Raw genomic sequence first — 16,592 nt, forward strand, 5'->3', positions numbered from 1 at the left:
ATGCATTTAGTGCTCTGAAGCCTTGCCCTACTTCCATTACAGTCCAGCATGGCAGGTGATAATGGGAGAGACATGGTAACATAATGTTTTCTACTGCTTTATGATATTCAGAATTTCTGCATTGTTGTAATACTGATTTTGTTGATTCATGCTGTGAGTACTGACCCTACATTTTTCTTTCTCTGTCTCAATCACACTGTAAATTGAGGAACCACAGTAATTTTCAGGAATGGATATGATTCAATAGCAGCAAAAGCATGTTCTCCATTTGCTCTGTGATGAAAAGCTACAGAAGAATCCCTCTGTAACAGGCTACTGACCCCTATAAAATGCTTTTCTACAAGTATACTCATTATCAGCCACTGTCAAAGAAAAAAATTCTTTCTTTCCTCTCAAGGTGAAGTGCTCTGAATGACAAGCACAAGAGAAATAATACAGTAATTTGCTGATTTAAGGTGTGGGAAGTTGATTCACAGTTTACAGAAACAGCAGTGATTGTCAGTCTACCAATAAAGGATTTTTTATCCCAGATAAAGGGATGCTTTTGACATATTTTGCACTGGAGTTTATTAAATAGAGGTACAAAATGAGCACCTAATTTGTGTTGTTGAAAGTATGGTGTTTGCATATACAGCTGTAATATTTGAAATGCCTCTTTATTCTAAAGAAAAATTTACAGATCCTGCTGGGGCCACAATCCTGTGATGGTAACAATGGTGACAATATAACACCAAGCTACTGAATGCTTCCCCTTTACTTGCATTGCCTTCTGCAAAAGTATTACATGTATTCTGCACAGGCCACATTGACTCATACAATTCATCTCTTTTGACTCCTTTATTAGTATTTTTGCCCTTTCAGAGGGTTGAACAACCCTATTGACAGCATTTGGAATTCTCCTGGAAGCTCATTCTCAAAGCTGAGTTCTTGTAGGGATTGTGTTTGTAGGGCTACCCTAGGACTGGGAGATCATGGGTTGCATCCTTCAACCTCCTGTTCTGCACAGGGTACACGGTAATGAAAGAATGGATCTGGAGGGAAAGGGAGACTGAGAAGAAAAACCTATTCTTTCCTGTGTGGCAGCTCTCTGACTTAGCTGCTGGGCTTACAGGAAGATGTAAGGAGTGCTTGGTTTCTGCAGTCACAAAGCACAGCTTTGGAAATGTCAGGCACTCGCTCCTGGCTCCCACTGAGCACCTGCCATGGCAGGCAGGCAGCCCCTGGAAGTTGCTTCCCTTTGAGTCCCAAGCTGAAGCAGACACTGTGAGCATCCCTCCCAGGCACAGCACTGAATGCACACAAGTGGAGGTGTGTGTTGCTTGAAGAGGTGAAGACTTGATAGAAAATGTTTGCTCTGTTTGCTCTGTTTCAGATACTGCAGAGGTAGCAGCTCACTCACATCCTAAAACCGCCCTTAAGGAAAGGTATAAGTCAATGTTATTTCAGGCAGAATAAAAGGTAGAGTGTGTTCATAGAATAACAATGATAGGCTGCTTTATGGCCTGAGATGACTTTGTTGCAGCAAGGCAGGACTAGCATTTGATCAAACCATTAACTTTGTGTTTTCAAAGGTGGTCTCTGTGCCCACGTGCTCTTGTGTGGATACCTCACCTGCCCAGTTCCACAGCTGCTGGCCACGCTGGCCAGTTGAGCTGTGCAGGTCCTGTGTCCCCAGCAGGAGCTGCCAGGCCTTTGCAGTGACATTCTGAGTGCCTGAATGTCCACAGAGGCTCTGCTGAGGGGTGGTCTGACTGCAGACAAGCTCTGTTACCACAACCTAGAATAGAATTAAATACACAGCTTAGTGGATGGTAACGAGGTAAAAGACAGAAAGATTCTCAAACTTGCCATAAATTGTGTCTCAAAGTTCTGCCTCTTGAATTTTACATTCAAGAGCTGTAAACTAAGAATAGAAGGAGAAATTTCAGTATGGATAGCTCTGCTAATTGAGCTAATAACACCTTCCAGGGAAAAATGACAGATAAAAAGCACAACAGGATTGGATTTCTGCTGGCTCCTAGAACAAAATTCAAAGAGCAAAATTTTTTCTGGGAAGTATAATAATTCCTGTCTTTGTGTTCTCCCATTCTTAGTTCTGTACTTAAAATAGTAACGCCAGGAGATGTAGGAAAAAATGAGATTGTGATGGAAATCCTGAACTGCTTGTCAGAACAGTGCTAATAAGCAATCAGGTTTCAAGGAGATTAATCAGTAGTTTAAAACATTTCCAACATGAGATGTGTGTGTGTTCCTAAAAGTTTACTGGTCACATGAAGGAGGATCTTGACAGTTTTTCAGATAAATAGAAAAAGTAAAAGCATAAATCCTGTAAACCAGAAGTGGTTTAGCTATTGGAGCTATCACAATTGCCTTGATGGTGATGGCTGGGACTCCCCCAGGGCAGGAGTGGGAATGGAGCCGCAGGAAGGGTGAGCAAACTCCCCAGCAGCGCCTGTTGGCATTTCCCTGTGAGGCAGAGCCCTGATTGTTCCCCTGATGGGACACCTTGCCTGAAGATCTGCATGCACAGAGCTGCCTCTGAGCTGCCTCTGAGCTGTCTCTCTGCCTGCATGCCATTATTCCAGATTCATTGCTGCTCTCTCCCAAATGCTCAGTGTACTGACCCAGGGCTGACATTACAGGAAAAGCAAGGGGCTGGTGGGTTTCCTATCACTGGCTTGGTCCTTTACAGCATGAGAGGTGCTCTCGTTCCTCCGTTCTGAATTTTCCAAGGACAAGCATTTGTGATATCAGGAGTGCTTTGTGGATCTCTGAGGTCTGCCCAGAGAGACCTCCTGGGAGGGAGGGAGGGATGGATGGATGGATGGATGGGATTGGATGGAAGGGATGGATTGGATGGAAGGGATGGATTGAATGGATGGATGGATGGATGGATGGATGGATGGATGGATGGATGGATGGATGGATGGATGATGGATGGATGGATGGATGATGGATGGATGATGGATGGATGGATGGATGGATGGATGGATGATGATGGATGGATGGATGGATGATGGATGGATGATGGATGGATGGATGGATGATGGATGGATGATGATGGATGGATGATGGATGGATGGATGGATGATGATGGATGGATGATGGATGGATGATGGATGGATGGATGGATGAATGGATGATGGATGATGATGGATGGATGATGGATGGATGGATGGATGAATGGATGATGGATGGATGGATGATGGATGGATGATGATGGATGGATGATGGATGGATGGATGATGGATGGATGATGATGGATGGATGGATGGATGGATGATGGATGGATGGATGGATGGATGATGGATGGATGGATGATGGATGGATGGATGGATGGATGATGATGGATGGATGGATGGATGATGATGGATGGATGGATGATGGATGGATGGATGGATGGATGATGGATGGATGATGGATGGATGGATGGATGGATGGATGGATGGATGGATGGATGGATGATGGATGGATGGCAGGAGCACTCCCCTCCACAGCAGAGACGGAGCACTGGTGTAGGACAAACTCCAGGAGCAGACACACACAGGGCATGAGCTGGGGGCACAGATGGCAGTGGGAGAAGGGAAATGGGATTGCTGCAGGCAAAGGGAATGTGGGCTGGGGAGTCAGGGCAGGTGTGTGGAAAGCAAAGGGGGAAAGAAGGCAACTCTTCAAGGACACAGTGGGGGGAAGGGAGGCAGGATTTGTTTTGAAGTCAGAAGATTTGTGTTTTGTATCCAGAGAGTTGTGTTGTTCTTGTTTAGGATTTTGTGTTCTTTTTAAACAGCTTTGGAGACTGAAGCCTTTGAGTGCTCCTGGCACGGTCTCCCTGAAGGCTGCTCCCTCCAGCTGGCTCCAAGGCTGCCTGCTGGGCTGCTGTGTCCTCTCCCTGGCTTCCCAGCTCTCACCTGCACCTGCAGTGGAGTTTGTTCCTATTCTAGCACCAGCAAAACCATTACTAGAGCTTGCCATGTCCTCACACTCAGTCCTTGGCATTACAAGATGAGGATCTGTGGATGCACCCAGGCTGCTGCAATATTCCAAGTGGACAGGTCCTGGTGTTTTCTTCAGGAAACCCAAGCAATCTCCTGCCTGGGTTTATCCCTGTCAATGCTCAGTGTTGCGAGAGGAACAAGCAGTTATTTGAATCTCCTAAGAAATAATGTTAGCCCTGATTTTTTTTTAATGTTCATTTTCTGTGACTTATATGGACCAGATAATGTGCATATCCAAGTATTTTCTTCTTGCAGCTAAGTGGAGAAAGAGGATTGAGAGAGGATAAATAGAGATTGAGAGAGGATAAACATTCATGTAATTCTTAACTAAAATTTTCAATAGTTACTGCAACCAAGAATATGCTTTTCTTATATCTTATGTTACTTCTTAGGTATTTGTTATGTTACTGTGGCAAGATCACAAATCTGTGTTACAACACAAACCATGCACACCAATGGACTGCTGGGTTAGGGTTAGTGCAGCTGGATAACAGCCACAGATGGAATTTGGTACATGGAAAGCAATGCAGTTCTGGATGATGACCAATGAATGGATCAATGGCCTGTTTTCTGATGGGTGCTTCCCTGCCTCTGGCTGCTCCTGTCCCTGCTCACAGCTGCCCGTGAGGATGCTCTGACAGCAGAACTGACCTCAAGCCCTGCTCTTGCAGGGACTGCTGAGTCCTGCAGAGCAGGGGTGGTGTTGCTGCAGAGGAAAATGAAGGCATTTGAGACACAGACTGCCTTTGGAGTATTGGAAGAGGCAGTGTCAATGCTGGGTGCTAACTGTCCTGAGCAATCAGGTATTTCAAGGCAGCTTTGGGACCTCTTTCTGTCCCAGGCTCTCTGAGTTCTTACTGTGACTTATTGAGGTCTGTTATTTGTGCACTTCACAGGGTTGCTATGAAATTTATTGGGCTGAATTGTGAATGCAGAGGGAAGTTGCTTTCAAAAGAGAAAGAAATATGGTTTGCAGGTCTGCCTACAGATTTAAGATATGCAAATTCTGTTTCTTGGAACCTTTAAAATTTTTTTTTTGCCCACATTTCCTCTCCATACTTGGAGCTTGGAGAATTTTGCTTTCTAATTATTTCTTTTGGGGAGGGTTATGTGAGGATAACAAAAAAAGACAAACTCATGTCTGACAACTCCCAATTTCCTCTTTAGTGTGCACAAGGGGCACTTCCTAAAAGCAGCAGCATCCTCCATACACGTGTAAATTAATTTTTTTTTTCAGTAAAAACAGGAAGAGTTTGCATTTTTTTGGGGAGGGATTTATTCAAATCTACAAAAACAAATAGAAGCTTGCTGTTTCAGATATATTACTGTGAGCAGGGGGGACAGCAGAAGTTTACCTGGAGCAGCATCCATGAACCTTGGGGGGGATTTTAGGCAGGTAAGACTTCAGAGAACCAGAGAGAGCAGCAGGATCATGTCTGGGGCTGACACAAAGACATCTTGGTTCCCATCTTGAAACTGGGAATGTAGGCAGCCACTGCCAGAGTCTGGGAAGTCCTGGGTCCCTAAAGAGCCTGGCAGGGAGCCAGACATCTGTGAAGGTGGGAGGTGGAGGAAGTGCTCTCTGGGAAATAAGGTCAGGCTTGGTTTCTTACATAACAGCTCAGCAACACAAGGTCATGTGTCTTGATTGCAAAAGAGCCTTCGACTAGTTTGATCTGTGTGATGGGACAAGAAATGAGCCAGGGCTGGGGTAGGTTTAGATTTTACTGAGGAAGACTGAGAACTGGAAAGACTGGAAAAGGAAATGGGTGGCAAAGCAATATTTCTAGATTGCTTAGCTAAAGAATAGTCTTAGTGCAGTTAGATAACAGTTACAGATGGAATTTGATACATGAAAAGAAATACAGTTCTGGATGATGACCAAGCAATGTTCTTCAGAATCTCATAAAAGCAAGATAAAAATAGGATTGTTAGAAGAGAATCTGATCTCAAAAATATTGGAAGTATTTTTCTAACAGAACACCTAAAGGAAAGTGAAAAGAAAAGCTACCCAGGGACTAGCTGTGTTGAAGTCTTTCTGCAGACAGTAGAGTTATCACTTCTTTACTAGAAGAATTTTTTAAATTCCTTGGTGATAGTTTTAATTTGTATCTGAAGGAGGAAGTCAAGTTCAAGACATTGAAATATAATGTAAAAAGGCAAACTGAAAGATAGAGACAGATAAACCAGAAATCCATACTATATTTTGATGAATTCTAAATATGCAAGATTTATCTTTTAATATGCCCCTGGGTACTTTCAGCCATCCCCAGATCTGCTGACCAAGGCTGTGACATTTTCCAAATGACCTCTCTACTTTTAGTAATCTTAAATCCTGTTCAAAAGCATGTTATTGTTTTTTCTGAATATTAAGTTTTAAGCAAGGTAATGGATTACCCTTTGAAGAGCTGCATGATCACTCTCATTTTATCTGTGCTAATTAAACCTTGATATTTACCTTAGCTGGATTAGTTTCAAACTGACAAAACAGCTCTTGCTTGAGCTGGAGGAGGATCTCAGTCTTGCAAGCAATTTAAAGTCACAGCCAGTTGGAAGATGCCTCAACTTCAGTGTCTTCAGTGCTGCAGGTGCTTTACATTCCTTTATTTCACACCTCCTCCCAGCTCAACCCAAAAGCTTACACCTTCACAAGGTAACCCTGTAATGAGGGATTTCTGCTTCTGAGCATTTATAAAAGTGTCAGCTTTTTTTGTAGGCAGTAACTATAGCTTGTTTTTATAAATGTGGGCACGGAAGCACAAGGGGACACGAGGGTTGCCTGGTGGCCACGTTGTCCTCAGCCCAGCTCTCCTGCTCCAGGCTCTGGTGCAAACTGCTGCAGCCCGTCACTGAGGGGCAATTGGGACTGGATTAGTTTGGAAAACCCAGCCAAGAAGCAAATTTAAAACAAAACTATGCTATTTCCTGGCAACTAGCAAAGCTAAATTAAGCTGGCCAATTCCTGATAAAATCACAGCAGGGAAAGCAGAACAAGCAAACCAGAACTCTGTTTTGCAGTTAGATCCTGTGCTATTTTTAAGTCATCCTGACAGCTTGTTAAATGGCAGTCTGGAGAGCAGCTCCAAGTACTGACTGTCACTTCAGCCATTTCCCAGGGAGCTGTGCCCTGGGAGGATGCTGGAGCAGTGCCCTTTCCATGGGGGAGCCAGTCCTGCAGCAGCCTGGGCACCCAGGTTGTGGCTGAACCTCTGCTGGTAGCTCTCCGTGTGGTCTCAGCACTGTGCCACGCTCAGATTGTGCTGCATCGCTTTGAATGACACATTTTGATGTATCCAGACCTGAGTGCTCTCTGTAGAACACACTTGGCAGCAAATACGAGTTACACAGGCACCCTGAGAGGTCTTGGCTGGCCCTCTGAGGCACTGGCAGGCATCCTTGTGCCCAGTCACTGCCACTGCACCAGTCTGAGCAGTGAGAGAATGAATTTTCTGAATATCCAAATCTAGTTGCAATTCTGGGGAAACAAAAGAAAACAAACAAAAACCCAAACAAACAAACACAACAACAAAAGCCAGCTAAAAAAACCAACCAACTAAAAAAAAAACAAAAAAACCCAAAACAAAACAAAACAAAAAAACAAAACAAAAAAAAACAACCGCAACAAAAGGTTCAAACAGTTATCCTAACTTCTTGGGTGGGACATGATATTCACACCTCCTGAGTTGCTGTCACACTGAGGTGTTTGTGTTAGGAGGGGGAGTGTCTGCCAGTGGCAGATAGCACAGCATGTCTCTTCTCTCCATCCATGGTGCATTGCATTGTCTGTAAAACTTTTTGTGACAGACTTTGAATAGACTGGGAATGTCAATGGCAGAGCTGGATTGAGAATTCAAGAGACCATTTACAAAGGATCATAGGAAAGGAGTGTCTCCATTTTCCTCTCTGAGGCTTTGTGGTACTTGCAGCCTCTCATTTTCTATTAGTGACATGTTCTGCAGAGTGAAGCAAAGCTCTCTTGTACTTAATTCAGAGGAGCATCACTGATGCCTTGTAAATCTGGTATGAAGTGAGTACAGGAGCACAGAGTCTCAAGCATGATAATTCCGTAGATTTCTTTTTTGTATTGAAATTTTTTGGTATCAGAAGTTACATTTGGATAACAGAATCCTATCACAACATACTTTAATACGGTATAAGTGAAACCATATGTAATTGATTTGTTTTTGAATGCAGAAGTCTTTCGTTAAATCTAAATCTTTTCCTAGTCCTACTTTAGGCAGTATTTTAGTCCCATGTTTAGTTCCATTACCTCTGAGTTTTACAGTCTCAGAGTGGTGACAGCAGTGCCCTGGAAGGATGGCTGGAGCAGGGGGACAGCAGAGGGAACCTGTGCCACCAGGCAGCAGGGGAGGGCACTGGCACCAGCCGGTGATCTGCAGCCACCAGTGCAAACACCAGTGTGCCAGGAGACAGAACTGGGATGGAGCTCATTGCTTTGTGCAGTTTTCTTCACTCTGCATGGCTTTTAGGATGATATTAATTGGTCTGTACTTGACACACAAATTAGTTTTTAAACAGCATTATGATGGTGACTTGCCTCATCAAAGCATGTTAAAAGGAGACTAATATGCTGAGTGGTTTGAATAATCTTATCCTTGTTTATTTCTGCTGTACTTAGTAATAGCAAGGAAACAGATAGGAAGACATTGATACTTTCTAAATGGAAAGTGGAAGATTAATTGTTAGGTGACTTTTTTAACATGAACTCTCACTTTATACATATATGCATTTGGGGAAGCAAACTAATTGATTAGTTAAAGTATTATTTGCAAATGTGTCTGAAAGGATTTTGGTGCTTGAGACAATTCAGTAAAACTATGTTGGCAGATAGACTGATATACTGGCTGTTCAGTGGATGGTCTTGATAATGTCCTTCTTACGTTTATCCCTTTCTAATCCTTTAATGTTCCTCAAATGTAACAGTTTCTAGTAAAAAATGATATAAAAATATAAAAATATATTAAAAATATAAAAAATACTTAGTGATCAGATTGAACATCAAATGTGAAGTCATATCATCTCCAAAAGGCACCAACAAACTTGTGAGGGAAAAAAAAGCCCTGAGAGTCCAGTGCTACAAGTCCATACCTAATTTTATGTGCTAAACTCTATGTGGTGTCAGCACAACCAATGCCTGCAGAGCAGCCAGGCAGCCCTGATTTGCTTTTTACTCCCACTTTGTTGAGTTGGAGGTTTTTATTATGCATTTAATGACAGCTGTGCTCTGGTGGCCTTGATTGCTGGAATGGATGTCTATTTACAGTGCTGTTAGTAGACCCAAGTACATGTTGTTTTTGTGTTGTTTTTAACATCCTGAAGTCATGCAGCTGAAGGTTTCCATTTGCTGTGCACACTTGGGTGCACAGTATGCAGTACAGGACAGGGTAATGAAACTCCATCTTCCTGGTTCTATTGGTCTAATCATCTGTATCTCTTTATTAGTTTATTAAAACATTCCTTCCCTCCCAGCCTATCAAAATGATACTGCCTAATGGACCTTTAGTGTCAGTGAGGTTAACCAAAACTCAGACCTGAATCAGATTTTATCTTCTTTGCTACAGCTCTTAACTTCAATCCTTACCCAGAGACTGTTTTAAATTTCCACTTAGAGCATCTTAGATCCTCTCCTACTGTCTGCTACATCCTAGATCCCTTGCATTGGTATAACCATAGAGAAGGGATTGGCATCAAAGAAAGAAAATAATTTCATACATTCCTACATTGAAAGGCAGTTTAAATACATGTCAGATTAAAGTTTCTTTCCCCAAAATGCATTAGCCCAGGGTAGGAAGGTTCAGAGCCCCACCAGCAGCCAGTACCTTGCTCCCTCTATAGGGGAACATCACCTTTTTGCAGTTGCCTGTTTGCAAGAGGCACTAACATGACATTATTCTACTCTTACTTGAAATCCTGAAATGTTGTGTTAGAGAGATACTGCTGTTTTGTTAGAATTGTATCCAGTAATAATAGCTTGATCTTTTTACAGGCATCTGTGATTAGGTGTCATATTCATGGTTTCATTATTTTCTTATTTCTTCCATTACTGCTCTGTTGTTTTCTCCAAACACTTTCAGGGGCTTAGAAGTTGTGTTTTGAGAAAAAAGACTTCATTGTGGGTTTTGCAGTGCTGAGCCTGAATTGATCCTTTTCTGGAGTCATCTATCAGTGTCACAGGAGTGCATTTCTTGGTGCCTCATGTCCTGGCTGGCCCCTAAAAGGAACTTCTAAAGTACACACATTGCCAGGAGAGTTTTCACAATTACCCTTACACACACACACACAGAATATGGGAGCAGATCCCCAAGTGCTTGCATCAAGATCCTTTTAAGTACTCAGATATGAGTATGCTTTGCATAATAATTATATATAGATGTAATTGCTGAAGTCTTGAAAACATGAATGTCTCAATAGATGAATCAGTTAATTCATGGTACATGCAATAATAGTCCCTGCTGTGTTTCACATCCACCTCCCTGCAAAATGGATTTTTGTATTTAACAAAAAGGTACATATTTATGCACAACTCTATTTGTGCTTGTGGAGTAAGAGCAGGAGAAACACTTAAATGGGACAAGTTAATATCTTATTCATAGTTACAGTGAACAGCCGGGGAAAAGTCAATACCAGCATTGGTATTGTCCCGTGTGACAAATGGTATTGTGAGCTCATGCAACACTTGCTGTAAAATGACTTTTTGAAGTAGGTGATAAAAAAAAGAATCTGTTCACAGAATTCAATATTTGTACAGAAGTTCTTTGTTTCTTTTTTGAAGGTGAAACTTCAATTTCACTGAATTGTTTTCTGGTGTTTGTGAGGCTGTCAGGACCAAGACAGGGCTCTGAAATGAGCCCTTTGAGTAACAAAGGAGATTTTGTGCTTCTGGAGAACAACTGGAGAGAAACACAGAGCCTGGGGCATCCCTGCTCCTTGAGGGGAGATTTTGCAGACCTGTGGCCTGTACAGGGTTTTATTTATCTTCCTAGTTAGTATTTAAAATATCCCTTAAAAGCAGCGCATTTAATAACATAGGATTCAGTGGAAAATGCTGTTTTATTATACTTTTATAGTATGTTTCTGTCTTGAAACGTAAAGTAAATTCCAAGAAATTATATTTTGAGATTGTTTTAAATTCTGAAAAGATGAGATTCCACTCCATAAATCCCATAAAATACTGAAGACTTTAACCTATGAACTTGCAAAACTATTTTGCAAGGCATTTCTGATTTCTCAGTATCATCTGAGTTGAAAAAGGGATGGACACCTGGGTAATTGGAAAGGTATGCGTTATACACAGCTGTGTGGGGCAACTGCAGCTACACTGACCATAGTGATGGTGTTTTATAAATCACTTTCATAATGTCCCAGTGTTCCTGGAAGTTTAGTGTCTCATTGTGTTAACTACAATGAAATACTTCTTTCAAAGCCCTTTATGAATTTCATGAGTAATAGTATATAGTGGGGAAAAAAAAGTCATTAAAATCTTCCCAAAATATAAGAAGTATCACCTGTGTGCACTGTGTTTTTCCCCACTTGGCCTCTATGTAGAAGAGTGGCAAAATGGCAGCTGGAATAAATCTCTGTGCTCAGGCCTGTCACACAGCAGGGACATCTCAAGCATGAGCAGTTGCTTCAAGCACAGTTTTCACTGGGACTCTTGAAACTTTCCTCTAAACCTTGGAGTGACCCATCCACAGTGTCCCTGTCCAAATCCAAACTGGCTGGCAGGCCAAGGAGCCCAAATCTGATCAGTACTGAATTAAAACTCTTTTAGATAAAAACCTGATATATAATATAACCTGATAAAAACCTGTTTATATAAATTAGTCATTAGCATTTATTAAACAGAACTGTGAAGAGGCATCGGAACACACGATCAGTTACTGTACCCTGTGGAAAAGATGGGTCTATAATAACCCCATCCCAGGATTTGATTTTTTTCCTGCAAGCAGAAGAAATAATCTCAGAAGGCAAACTGTTGACTTGAAAATTCACAACAGCCAAAGTTTAAAGAGGTAAAGGCAAGTTTGTTGCAGGACAGATTTTTTCCTTTTCTTTGGAAAGCACAGAACTCATTTGCTTGGTCATAGTTAATAGCATATTACTAAATAGCACATTACACCAGAGCTGTGCACAGAGGCAATTGGACATTTGCTTGGCTGCTTTTCTTGTTTCTAGTGGAAATACCAATGAAAACTATAAGCCATTAATCTTCAGTTTAGTTTTGCTAAGTGTTGAGCAGCATTTAAAAACAATTACTTTGCTTCACAGCAGAAGTCATTGGAGGAGAGGGATTTAGCAGCTGCTTCAGCTCAGGATTTGTACAAGAGCAGGTTTATATCTTGGTTATATGGTAGGAGTTACCAAACAGGTAAAATGATTTACTTTGGCCTTCTATCTAGAGCTCAGCTCCAGCGTGGCTCCTCAAAACAAGCACAGTGTTCTGGGGATAGCCAGCCCCTCTTGGTTGCTAGGAGATGCTTGAATCCCAGTAGGGCCAGCGTGCTGCTTGCACCCAAACAACTTTAATGCTTCCTCCATTTCTGGAATGCTCCAGTGTGCAGCAGAGACAGTGAAATCATACTAGGGCAAGAGAGAGAGAAGTAAAGTCACTGAAATTGCCAGGGTTTTAAAAGAATGAGCAAAGTCTTCCAGCATTTAAAGATGTGTTTTGTTCAAAGTTACCAAGTGAGGTACTGCATTTCTCCCAAGGTGAGCTTTCTCCCCTTTGGAACATTGATTTGGCCTCCAGAATGAAGAGCCCTTACCAAGCCATTGCAGCAAGGTGCTGCTCAGTGGGACCGTGTTCCTGTGGGACCAGGCAGCTCCTGAGCAGGCAGGCTCATGGCCTCCCCCTGCACATCACAGGCTTCCTGCAAGATAAAATGCAGCTTATGATGTTCATGGGTTTGGCCAGTGGCTCAGAAGAGTCTAAGGTCTTGAGGCAGTCTCTGGCCTCAGCTGCCTCCATTCACCCTCAGCGCTCACAAGAAAGATGTAAAGCCAAATAAAGATATGTAATAAATAGGAACTGACTAATTTATTCACTCAATAAAACATCAATAGCCTAAAGTTAACTGAGCAAAAACAGGTTCACACTAAAATGCTAAATTAATACCTCCCTGCTGCACAGAATCCATTGCTCGAGTGCATTTTGCAGAAGTTGAAAATGTGACATTAAGTGTAGATGTGTTTTAAAGATTATTAGAAAGGGCACTCCTTGTGAGTAATTCACTTTTCCATTATTTTTAGCATTATATTTAGACTATTTTAAAACAAATTGTATTGGCAGCTCCTGAAGAAAACTGCCTAGCCACAGCTATCTACAAAGATGTTAAAACCCAAGAGTTTTGATCCCTTTTTCACCAGCTAACCAGCAGTTGGAATGTTTTTGCCATCCGGTATTTATTACCTTCTTGTCTCTACTGTGTTGTTCCTAGCTTCCAGCCCTAACTCACAGCAGCTCTGTGACAGTGCTGCAGTTTGTCTTGCTCCAGCAGGTCTGGAATGTCCTCATGCTCCCCATCTCCCTGGCACAGGATGTAGAGCAAACACAGGACAGGGCACCTTCCAACAAACCCAACCAGCTCCCAGAGCCCCCTGACCCCACACAGAGAGTTTTGGGCATGAGGAGAGTACAGGATTCAATTTACATTCAGATAGTAGACTTGGACTTAGGTTTAAATGCTTTGCATCTAGACTGTGTCCCCCTCTTTGCTAGGAATAGTGCCACACTCTGCAGGCAGCCCTGTGGTGTCACAGAGCAGCTGGGGGCTGGTTGTGACCTCCTTGCACCCCTTGAAGGAAGATATCACATATTCCCTTGTGACAGTGCCTGTTTGCCAGTCAGGCTCTTGGCAGCTTGTCCTTTATCTCTGTGGGATGGCTAGACCCCCATATCAGCAATGCTCATCACCCTGGTGTGGTTTTCTGGGGGCAAAATTTGCTGCTACAAATCCCAAAATGCCTATTAAAAGGCAGGCAATGCTGTCTGCACCTCTTGATGGCCTGAAAAATGAGGGAATATATTGTAAAAATGCAGCGAACCCCGGATGGGGGAAGAAATGCTGATGTCTGGCACCAGATCAGATGGCTGAAGGATAGCTTTATTAAAACTATACTATATTACATCAATATACAATTTAAAGAGATACTATACTACTCTACATACTTACTTCTTACTTACCTAACTAACAAACTCGTGACTCTGCTGAGAGCCTGAGCCACAGCTGGATCCCATTGGTCACTGACCCCAAACAACCTTCACCAGAATCCAACCCAGCAATCACTGCAGGTGAACAATCTCCACACCACATTCCACATGGGGGAAACAAAGGAGCAGAGATAAAGATTGTTTTCTCTTCTTCTCTCTGTGCTTCTCCTGACAGACAGAATTATGTCTCTCTGTCCAGAGAATGTGAATGTCACAGGAATATAAAATAGTAGCTAAAAATAGGGAGGGTTAGAAATTATACAGCTGGGGAGTAAAGTGGATTTTGAAATGTAAATGTTCAATGGGCAATAAAAGAGAAGGGGATGACACCCCCATCCCTGAGCTTGCAGTAATTCTGAGCTAGCCATGATTCCTGTCCTGAGCCTGCAGATCTTAGTTGGGTGGCCTTTGCAAGCTGATAAATTACTCTTTGTAGCCTTGTACTATTTTTATTGCTTGCAACATTTGTTTTAGCCACAACAGGGAAGCATCCCTCTAAAAGTAAAATGCTGACGCATGTGAAGGAAACCCACAATCCATAACATCATTTAGCTGAAAGAGATTTTTATGTTGTTTTCTAGCTTCCATCTCTGTAATGCATTTCAGTGATGGATGATGTTGTGAAGGATCCTGCCCAGTTCCTGATGCTCTGCAATCCACACGTGGTGCAGCTGGGGTGGGATTGCATTCACCTGCAGTCACAGAGTGCTTCCCTGGGCTGCCTCTTCCCAGCACTGCTGTTCAATCCTGGCTCCTGTCTGCATGAGGGCAGAGGCAGGGAAAGAAGGAAAACTGATGTCTTCCTCTGTGTAGTGGATCCTCTTACAGGATATGGGTGTTAAACACACTCCTGTAGTGTGAACTTGGGATTTCAATATAACAATTCTTGTCTAGACTATTTCTCTAAGCTTCATGTAAATTGCTAATGTCGTTTTACTTATAAATTATAAATGTTTCTACATTATGCCAGGTAATTTAATACTCCCTAGAAATTAAGCCATTAATCCAGTCTCCATCAGAAATTTTTGTGCTTTTTCTTATAATAATGCACAAGAAAGGCTCTCCTAATAGCCAACAAAATACTACAATGTCCTTTTTCAAATCTCTCCTTGACTTTTGCCCCTAGTGCACTGCCAATAAAATATTCAGCAACAGCTTGGCAGCTACTCTTCTCTAACCACTGCTTATTGCATTAGTCACAATTATCTCTCTTTATTTCCTCCTGCTGTTATTCCAACTCTTGTGGCCTTTTCCAGTTGTGGAAATACATATGCATGCTCTTGAATTCATGAATAGGATGAATAATCACTTTGGAGTCTTCGGAACAACCTACCTCCTTCAAGATAAGGATGTGAACAAATGTTCAATCACAGCTTTAAATTGTAAAGTCTTTGGAGCAGGAATTGGTTTCTGGTAGGTCTGTATAATGCATTTTGTACTAGAGGACCATAACTGGACTTCTGTCCTACTGTGAATAAAATGCAAAGGTTTAGAGGTTTAAAGCTCTTTATAATATAGCCCAGTAAATATGAAGGTGGTACTTTTGAAACCAGTAATTAATCACAGCAAAATGATTGCCAGCTAAGGTGAAGTGGTAACTTCTGAAGAAGTAATCAGGAATTAAAGCCAGCTAAAGTGGTGGTATTTAGTAAAAATTACAAAGTGATCCCTCTGCACTTGGAGAGACAAATCCCATCCTGGAGAGGAGCAAGGGCTCTGGAGAGGAACCACCAGCCTGGTTTCTTCTTGCTTGCAGGGCTGGACTCCCCACCAGTGACCTCCTCACCTGCAGGGTCTCTGAGATCTCTGGACAGGTCAGGCTCACTAAGCTGGGTGTCCTTGCCAGAGGGGCCAATGCCAGCTCCTTTTCCAGCCTGCTGGAAGCGTGGTGGGATGGCAGAGGGGATGCTGCTGCTGCACAGCCCCCACTAAGAGGATGTGTTCTCTGCATTCTTAGCTTTCCCCAGTCTTTCATGGATGGTTTTCCCATTTCATCTTCCCTGCAGGCTGAGTAGTGGTGCTGGCCTCTGCTTGCACACAGCTCTGGCAATGTCCTGCTGGGGTGTGTAAGTGAATTCTTCACAGGAATTGCCTGTATGGATTGCCTTGGGAGATGAGCAGGGACAGGTGACAAACTCACAGCCAGTTACTCATTTGCTCCTGATGTATGATTTTGCTCCCTGCAGTTGCATTCCTGCAAGGAGCAATGGCAATGCCACATCCTCAGCCTCACCACTGTCCTTGGTGTCTGTGACCCACAAAGGGACCTCAGAGATCAGTGACTGGCTGTCAGGTTATAAGGACTGTACTTCTGTATGAAAGCCTGATATTGCCAAATCTTTCTGGGGTTAAATCTAAGCTCACAC

At 42.6% G+C, this 16,592-nt stretch overlaps 1 long non-coding RNA gene across 2 annotated transcripts; it reads right to left on the reverse strand.

Moving 5' to 3' along the window:
- Positions 1-11,891: 11,891 nt before the first annotated feature.
- LOC128796331 (uncharacterized) lies at positions 11,892-13,736 on the reverse strand. Of its 2 annotated transcripts, none has more exons than XR_008433778.1 (4): positions 13,426-13,722; positions 12,782-12,886; positions 12,399-12,596; positions 11,892-11,955 (listed from the first exon to the last, which is right to left on the reverse strand). It is a non-coding gene; the product is annotated as an uncharacterized LOC128796331 (long non-coding RNA). The 2 variants fall into 2 exon arrangements; XR_008433779.1 differs by lacking the exon at positions 11,892-11,955 and having other exon boundaries at positions 12,520-12,596; positions 13,426-13,543; positions 13,667-13,736.
- Positions 13,737-16,592: the final 2,856 nt, after the last annotated feature.

The sequence above is a fragment of the Vidua chalybeata genome, chromosome 16 (genome assembly GCF_026979565.1).
Source record: "Vidua chalybeata isolate OUT-0048 chromosome 16, bVidCha1 merged haplotype, whole genome shotgun sequence".
Classification (NCBI taxonomy): Eukaryota; Metazoa; Chordata; class Aves; order Passeriformes; family Viduidae; genus Vidua; species Vidua chalybeata.